Genomic DNA, 9,957 nt, shown 5'->3' on the forward strand with positions numbered 1-9,957 from the left:
GTCCTGCAAGATAGCTCCATTGGGGGTAAGGGCTTGCAAAAGGGAGAGATACAGCTCCATATAGAAACACAAGTAACACAAGCAGCACATTGATAGAATTACCAAGACCCTAGCCCTAATAAATAAGCACACCTCAAAGTAGCGGGCAAATCTGGTAACAGCAGGGTGGATGAATTGGAGACCCTCAAGGTGAGGGGGCTGCAATCTGCCATGCTGCTCCAGCACTGGCTAGGAAACCTCACAAATGAGCTTCCTTTGCTCCCTTTCCCACCTCCCATTCTGAAAACAGCATCTGGGCTAGCAGGCACAGGCCGGATCATAGACTGGCAAAAATCAGCTGAAATCCCCAGCTACCAAACCCAAAAGTGAACTTGTGTTGGGTCTATGGGATTGTTGCAACTCACAGTGCTTCCTGCAAAACAGTATGAGTCACAATGAGGAGGTACTCCTCTGTCTGCTCCCAAAATGGTGATAATGGCTTCTTAAAGAAACAGCCTTGAAGGTTGGTTGAAAAAAGAGATGGGTAGTGAGACATGACATCTCCTGCTACTGTACAGTAGGGCAGCCGAGTTAAGTATATGTCACAGAGAGTCCTCCTTGCAGGAAGGTTGGTGCAAGGGAGAGAGAGTAGAGTATTCTGGGATACAGGCAAGCTTGGTCAAATGTCACATGTTCAAATTAAAGCTTTATAGAAACCACATACAAATATTTTCTTCATCTTTCAGGCAGGAACTTTGTAGCTCATTTACCATTTTTATTGTAGGATAATCACTTTGCCCATGTAGCATGCATACATTTATTATGAAATTAACCAGTTAATTTCATAATAAATATAATGTGTATCAGGGGCCTGTGTAAAACAGTTCGTCCTGCTTTTAGCTATTAGGGCGGTGTGAAATTTCACCACCCATTTCATTTCAACACTGTTTCATCTCATTTTGAGCTTGAAACAGTGAAATCAAAATAAAATGAAGGGCTTTGAAACAGCCTTGAAACAAAATGAGGCTAGTCAAAATGTTTCAAAAGTTTTTAAATGTTTTGAGTTTCGAAGCAGCCAACAGGCAGGTGGTGGGAGACAGGGGAGAACCAGGGCTGTGCTCCCAATGGCTCCAGACTCAGCCAGATGGGGAGCACAGCCCTAGCTATCTCTGCCTCCTGCAGTGGGGAAGGCAACTCCGCCCAGTTGGGTTGAATTCCCAACCCCAGCATGACCATCGTGCTGGAGAAACAAACTCATCCCAGCTGGGCTGAGTTCCCCTCCTCAGTGCTAGATCCGGCTGCAGAAACAAACTCAGCCAAGCTGGTCTGATTTCCTTCCCCAGCCCAATCTAGCACTGGGGAGGGGAACTGAGCAATCAGGCTCATTTCTCTTCCCCAGTCCCAAGTGGCAGCACTGACTGCCCTCCCTGATCTGGCAGGCAAATTGGGGGCCCTCAGCCCCAGAAGGACCGGCACAGCCCTGGCAGCCCTCCCAGGGTTGGGCCCTGATCTGCCTGCCAGATGAGAGAGTCTGTTTCAAGCTTCCCCATTATAGCAAATGGGCAAAACATTGAAACAGCATCGAAACAGCCTCACCATTTTGATGAAGTGAAATGGAACAGCTGTTTCAACTCAAAATGAAATTCAAAACAAAATTCTGTTGCGTCAAAACCTCAAAACTCTAGTCAAAATGGAACAGTGCCATTTCACACAGCCCTACTAGTTACTAAGGAATCTTCTTTGTCTCCATCACAAAGACCACTTACTTTAAAGTAAGAAAGATTCCTTGTGGTGGTGTTGTATCTCAAGTGCTGCCTATAGGGTGCATAGCACTGATCACAACATTGGAATTGATAGATTACAGGAAATCCTTTGGTGTTCCCCCTTATGAAAATAGACAAGAGATATCCAAAATATTATGGTAGTTAGTTCACATTATTGATCCTGTTAGCCTAGTATCTTATTCCTTTTATGCTTCTTTTTTTCTGACTGCAAAGTTTTTGGTTATACACACTTTCCATTATTTTGGCCTCTTTTTGTTACGGCATTTGTTTGTTTGTTTTAAAAAATCCTGGTTATTTTCATGCTTAGCATTAAACATTAGCTTTCATTATTATTTATTACAGTTTCATTCTAAGATAGCGAATGAAAAAGCAAGCTTTTCACACTATGAATAAATGTAAACAAATTATATAAATTATTTGAAAGTAAAATCACAGTGGATTACATTTTCAGCAGGTTTCTGCTAAAACTCTGTATATATATATATAGAGAGAGATAACTATATATGCCCATCTGTGCACACAACAGACTGCATTTCACACATTTTAATTAAGGTGAAACAGATTAGATAAGTACCATGCTTTACACAAAATCCAATCCCAATCCCATCCTGTTCAGTAAATCTCGCTTTTTTGTCTTTTCACTTTAATTTTAATTACCCCATTCCTCTCATGAATTCTTGTGTTCTACAATAAATAAAACAATAAGTGCTGATATATTTGCAGGGGATTTTGACCTCATTTACACAAATTTAAATCTTTTGACTGCAATTGGAATTGCTCCTGGTTTATAATATCATACAAGACATCAGAACCAGACTCATTTTTTCTTCTGATTTAAGTTAAAATCTCACAAGCTTTTTCTCATGAAATTCTTCACTTTGTCTGAGCTGTATTAAAACTCTAGAGTGTTTGAATTTCACCCCTCACTGTCCTGTAGCATGCTTATTTTGATAACTTGGAACACATGACAGAACCATATGAAAATGTATCTTTATGAACATACAGCTGTAAGTCATTGTAACTTCCAGTTCTAAGCAGCTTAATCTTTAAAGAGTTAGGATATCTCCAGATATTGAAAAATGCATGATAATAAAACAGTCTGGAATTCAATACAGTATTGCATAAACAGAGAAAAGAAACATCCTGATTATCCTTCCACATGTTCGCTTGAGAAAATAATTTAAAGGAAGGAAAAATTCCAAAGTGTGATATGAAAACTCTGTAAAAATTAAGATGTGATGTCAAGAAAAAACTTAGGACCCTTCCATTTAAATCAGACTTAATACTTCCAGCTTGTTAACCTTTGTGCTCAGCAGCTAACCATTTTGTTACAAAATGGACCAAATACAACTCTTTTATGGCTGTTTTGAAGTGCACTTGTCAGCTCCCACCATGAATTTTGACTTTCACATCATTGAAGAAGCCTGATACAGATAACATGAATAGTCTAACGTGGTGTCATAAACATAAATCAGAACACCATGCCAATGAAGTGGCACCTCAGGTAACTTATGATCTCACTTGTTAATTAGTCAGAAGAATAAATAGCATTGAAAGAACCTGAAGTAAGACAAATCTATAGGCACAATGGTCTCCTATAGATGTGCAGGGAGCCAGCTATGACACTCTGGAAATCCAGTGTCAGAGCAGACTTGATTAATCGAATCTTTTGGAACATGGAAATAAACGTGCTCCAGCAGACTCTGGTGTCACATGTATTAGCATCCCCACACTGAAAAATGGTGGTTGGGTGCTTTGAACTAAAGCTCATTTGATGAGCTTTAGTTCAAAGTGCCCCACTGTCATTTTTCAGCATGGGGGATGCTGATACACATGATGTTAGGGCACTTTTAATTAAAAGCACTTGCTTATTAAAGTTGCCCCCTTCTCCCCCCACACCTTCTGTAGTATGTGTAAAAATGGCCAGAGACTAACTAAATGAATAGTGTTTAAAAATATTAGCTGTTTATGATTAACATTATGGGGAAATCTGGCAGCACCACTTTAAAACAAAACAAGAATGAAACTATAGGGTCTTTTCATGTTCACTATTTGCCTTGTACAAGTGGTATTGAAGAATTCCTTCTAACATGTGAGTGATCACTAAGAGGTATATTGCAAGTGGTAGCATAACTGAGGTGGGACAGCTGCCATTGGTGCTTCCCTTGTTGGCAGCAGGCAGAGAAAAGTCACTGCCACCATCAGCACTGTAGCAGCACAAACTTCCCTGGGTGTCTGCATCTGTCCAGGGCAGAAAGCTACCCTGATACACCCCTGATTGCAAGACAAGGGAATATAGTCTACCAAGTATAGATTATACCCCCTGTTATCCAGTGGAGCAAGTGTTATCAGAAGCAGCCTCTAAGCAAGTAAATGTTCTGCCTTTGAGTTAGAAGTAGGACATTCCAGCAACATGGCTCGAGTCACCCGTCTTTGCTTTGTTTTATATTACTTGCATCTCATAGTTGAACCTGAGCATTCAAAAACTGGTATGATCACCAGAATCACAACACTGACCTGAAAATTAGATCTTTTTGTAATAAAAATAAGGTCCCAATAATTGCTACCTGATTTCAGCTTATTTTCATATCACATTTTCAAGGAGAAGCTGGAAGGGACATTTCACAGGGTGCTGCAAGCCTGGCCAGGCTTATGGAATGGTTGGATTGGGTGCCTCCAAGCTGAGGCAGCACCCGGTCAACCAGCAGCCCACCTGGGCAGCACCCACACCCAATGTGCCATCCCTGCTGCCTTCTCTGGCTGCCTGTAAACTCAGATGCCCTTCTGCCACCTTTCCACACTGCCCAGGGAGAAGCCAGCCTGTTCCTGGGTGGACCCAGGTTTCCTGCTGGCCACAGGAGCCTGATGAAGGCAGAAGCAGTGATCCTTTTTTTTTTTTTTCTTCAGTTGAGCCTTCCCACCTCTCCCATGGCTTGGGGGTGAGCTGCCAGGAGGCCAAGCAGCCCCTGAGTGCTTGGGAGCCCCGGTCCTTTCCTACAAAGTGGCAAGCACCCCCTGGGTCCACCTAGGTGGGCTGCTAATGGGCCAGATGCTCAGTTAGCCAGGTGCTGCTAATGGGCCAGGAAGAGTTGGACCAGGTCAGTTGCTGCCTCCGAGCTGGAGCAGCACCCAGCCTACTAGCAGTGCACCTGGGTAGCCTTAGGAGGCATTGACACCATGGAGGGAAGACCGGGGGCCCTCCACAGCTCAGGGCTGCTTGGTCCACCAGCAGCTTGCCTCCAGCTGCAGGAAGGCTCTGGCTCCAACAGGAGAAAAAAAAGGATCGGGCCCCTCATCATAATGTGATGGAAAAATTGACAGTTTAGTCCTCAGGGTTTATTCTATGCCCCTCCAATTCAATTTAGGAGGCATAAAATAAAACTTTGAGGACTAAACCCGTGTCACATGTACAAGCACCCAGTGGCTCCATATTAAGAGTGGAGCTGTCAGTCTTAAGCCCTAGTAGCCCTGCTCTCAGCAGAGAGCTGTTGTACCTCTACAAGACCAAGCTGCTTCCCTGGAGATTTCAGGTCTTACTGAAAGTGACACAACAGCTCCATATTAAAAGGAGGGCCATCAGGTTTAAGCCTGACAGCTCTCAGTGTGGACCCACTTGGTGCATCTACAAGAGACCCTAAGTCACCATAGCAATGAGCTACTGCACCACAGCTCATTGCTACCATGAAGTAGCATCACTAGGTATAAACCATGATGGTGATGCTACTGCATAGTAGCAGCTAAAAATAACCATGCAGTGATGGGATTGCTCAGTAACGCAAGTCACTGCAGTCATTTAGTACTTGCTTAGCTCTTGCTTAAGCCACACTCCAGCTGCTGGCCAGACTCCAAGAAGTGACATGGCTTCAGCTTCCCTGGCCCTCAAGACCCCAGGTAAAGCTGCTAGGCCCAGCACAGTTGCTGGGCCCAGCTTCCCCTACCCCACCCAGGGTAGCCTGCTGCATGCCAGAGGGTGCATGGCATGGGCATTCCCTGGGGACAACTAGCAGTGACACAAGATGCCCTACTTCTAGTTATCCCTGGGGATCCAAATGTCTGTGTTCATCTGAATGTGGCCATTGGATGCATCTAAAAGTGCAATAACTGGAGCAGTATGAGCTGAAGTAAACTAATTCTGGGCACAGCATCTGTACGTGCATTTGAGCTGGGGTAGAGCAGATTATGTCAGGGCCTTCCCTGCCCTCCTCTGTTCCAGACTCTGGGTGGTAGCATCGGGTAGTGGAGGGGCTTGCTGGGGCACAAAGGTGCTGAAAGTCTGGAGCCATGTGGCTTAGTGGCAAGCATTAGTCTGGCCCCCTGCTGGCTGGGCTCACCAGGCACAATTTATGCCCATGGGCAGTATCTATACATGTGTTTAATCACAGAAAATTACTTACAGTTAATTAGGCAGTTAATTATATTACTGCAGCCTAATAGTATTACATGTGTAGATGGTGACACTTACTCCACAGTTAACAGCATGTATAGATGCAGCTAGTGTTACCAAACTACAGCACTGTAATTCTGCACATCACATTTTATTTTTATTGAGTTATTGTTTACTATTATTATATAATAATCACCACATTCAATATCTTGATTTCATTGTATACCTTCAATTCATTTTAGTAAAGAAAATCTCTTCTTACATAAAAACTGTTTGTCTGTCATAATATTTAGGATTCCAGGCTGCTCCCTTAGTTTCATAGGAAGTCTTCAGGAAAAGCAAATACCTTAAAGTGATCCTTGAAAGCTTGGGTATAGCTTCCCTGACAACACCAAGTTCTAAAGCTACAGGATCTGTAGCTAAAACATCATACCTTTCATCTATGTGGAAACATGATACTCTACATCCATGATTCAGAAGCTACATCAGTCCTTGAATCCCCAGTAAAAACAGAAGCCAAGGTGAGGTTTAATAGTCTCTGGCATCACTATGCCTTTTTCTATTTAAGATTGCATAGATAAAGACCATGACCTTAAAATGGCTATAGCTTCAGACGCAATGCTGATTTAATCATGAATCAATGGATTCATATGCTTTGCTTCCCGCACTTCACAACAGACTGAATTTTGCACTACTTCTAGTTTCCAGGTGATACACTAAGCTACTCTAAGGTACAACTAATTAAGTCCTATTATTAAATAATTATTCCTGCATAAACATTTTTTGTTGTAAAACGTCAAATCTGAAAGCTGTTGGACAATATTGGAAATTCTTGAGGAAGTGTGCTTTTCCATAGAAATTTCTATTCTACTGGAAAATTTTGATCAGTGATATAATTAACAGTTTGTATTTTGTGTCAAAAGTATTACATTATTTTAGTACCACATCAGTGGGTGAAATAAAAAATTGGAATTCAGATAGTTGCTACTCAGCACCTTCACTAAGTTGCTTTACTCCCTTTTTCCCCCTTAGGTCAGCTTAATGCACTCTTTGTGTCCTGCCAGAAAGTAGGCTAAGAGGGAAAGGGACTAAGATTTCTTTCACTTTTCAGAGAGCCTCACAAAGAAGGGAGGTCTTGATCTTACTACTATGGCTGTAGTCTCACTCTATAGTGCCATGCATGACAGTATAAGAAGAAGTGCCTTACATGCTTTTACTCCTCTTTGCACTCCAGTAAGGGCTAGGACCATCTGATAATGAGTTGGTCGAAATAGAAAACAGGTCCTTTGTAAACGGTCTCATTTTAATTTATAATTAATGGCATCTGATATGACAAATTTCCATAAAATGTTCACATTCACCAGCATGTCTCCTGTTGTTGTTTGGTCTACAATAGTACCCATAACTGTTTATTTCACTGTTTATCATCCAGATGGGAACTGTTATTTTGATCCCTGGAACATTCATAGAAATACATGTCTTTGACCTTTCTGCAGTTCATTGGTTAGATTGGATGGCCACATCCATTATCACCTTTTACAACCTCAGCTGCACGTGTCAGAAGGCACAAGCTTGATGAACGAATCAAACATGTAATGTGGAAAAGGTTAAGGCAGAATGGTAGACTTCCATCTTTCCCAGACTCTATTGGACATTAACATTCAGATCCTTCATCCCTGTGACAAAGATCATAATAAGAATTGATAAGGGCACAGCTTGATTCTATTCTGGTGACAATGGTAATAAGGAAAATGGGAAATGGTAGAAACTTTGGCCATTTTTATGACAGTCTTCAGACTGTTTATAATTGTGTGGCCCATAACAGTGCACATTTTACTGATCTGCTGCAGTGCTGCAGCACTTTTCAGTAGTATTAACTATAAAGTGTATTTTGTATGTGGCAGTCTAATTTGTGGTGCTTTCTTATCCTTTTACTTTTCATAGAAAGCTTTATTCTCCTGGCAAAAACCTATTTTAGTCATATTATAAAAATAGTTAACACAATTTCTCCTTTTACAAAAAAACCCACATTTATTCATATGATACAATTGCCATATGATGTGCAGAGGTCCTATGTTCAATGACTGCTGAGACTAAGAAGATCTTTGAAATCAATAAGAAGTCATAAGACCAAATTTATAATTGCTGTTCTTTTTCAAACTCTGAAGCTGAGGGAATTGAGAAGAGATTTCAGAGGACCAAGCGAACTTAACTGTTTCTAAAAAAAATCAGTTATAGTTTTAAGCAGTTAAGCAATATATGATTAGGTTACAAAGTACAGTAAGTTAAGTAAGTTATCACAGCACCTTTTGTGAGGCCTGGTAGGGGTAGAGGTCTGTCATCTATAATCCTTTAGATCAGTGGTTTTCAATGGGTTTTTTTTCATGTATAGCCACCTAAAAAGTTTGAATGGAGATGTGGACCCCTTTGAATTGTAAGTGTGGGTATGCACATACTTGTGACTGATCATAGTCACTTTTCATGCATCCCTTAGACATTGTCGGTGAAGCCCCAGGAGACCACAGGCCACAGGTTGAAAACCACTCCTTTGGATCATTGCTTCTAACTCCTTCCAGAACACTCAAAATGTTCCTTCAGAGGCAAACTATGACAGAAGCAGAGGCAGGGGCTAGTCCAACTATGGTAACAGTGGCGGCTGTGCTGAAAACAGTAACAGCTGCCATTCTTATACCCCATTCTAAATAAGTGTTTGGGATTGTTGCCCCTGTTATCACTGTTATGCTACTGTGTTCCTGGTTATCTCTTTTCTTATACATCTGTATGTCATCTCAACATGACAGCACTTCTGCCTTACCATAGTTAGTTAATAAAGACAACGTATTATTTCAAGAAGCTTATCACTGACTACATATAGTTAAACTATCAAGTTACTTTTGCTGTAACTGTCCACCAACTCACTGCCACAAGGGTATAACGAGAGGTTTCCCCAAAAAAGTAATTGTAAGTACTCGTTATAGCATAATATTGGTGGCCTTGACAAATAAAGTTTTACTCTAAAGCTGAAGAAGTTCTGCTTACACAACGTTCAGCTTGAAACGGGGCTTCAAATGCCTAACACTTCAGTCTTCTTTGTGTTTTTGAACAGTGAAAAGTGTCTTGGAAATTTGCTCTGTGAGTGCTGCCAGTGCAGAGGCTATCTTGTAAGCGTCATAGTAACAGGCCCTGCACGTGGCCTTTGCATGACCTATGGGCCTGTCACTCAAGGGTGACCTAGTTTCCCTGTCAGACGCATGCCCAGTGTGAGAGAGGATAACAGTGCGCATGCCCAATTATGTTATATAATCAGACTAGAAAGGTACCCGAATACTTATTTAGCTACCCTCGAAGACAGAGGACGTACCATCCTAGTCCACCACAACTGGTTGGCAAGACGGGCCTCCACAGATACTGTGTCATAATTCTCCCGACCTGTATTTTGCTGTGCTCCCAGCAAGGGGGCAGTAAATTAATAACCGTCTTTGCATTAAGTGCTGGGAGACACAGCTGCAATAGGCATGTAATCGACTAAGGAAACTTACCATGGCGCAAGAACCCGTTTTGTCTTGTTTGTAGTCTTCTTGTTTCAGGTTTGATCACTACTGGAACGTGAGGGCGAAGTCTCAGAGCTGGCCCATCAGAACCACCAACAAGGTTACAGGACTAGACCGTCAATATGCCAAGAAGTCGAAAAGACTTTGGACTCTTGTGTGTCATATTGTATATAAGCTATGAATGCGTAAATTCCTTGTACATAAACCCCAACCAGCCAAAAAATTCAGTCCTGCATTTGCTCTCAATTTGGGCTAATGC

The sequence above is a fragment of the Gavialis gangeticus genome, unplaced genomic scaffold (genome assembly GCF_001723915.1).
Source record: "Gavialis gangeticus isolate Ggan-Ray unplaced genomic scaffold, GavGan_comp1, whole genome shotgun sequence".
NCBI classification, from domain to species: domain Eukaryota; kingdom Metazoa; phylum Chordata; order Crocodylia; family Gavialidae; genus Gavialis; species Gavialis gangeticus.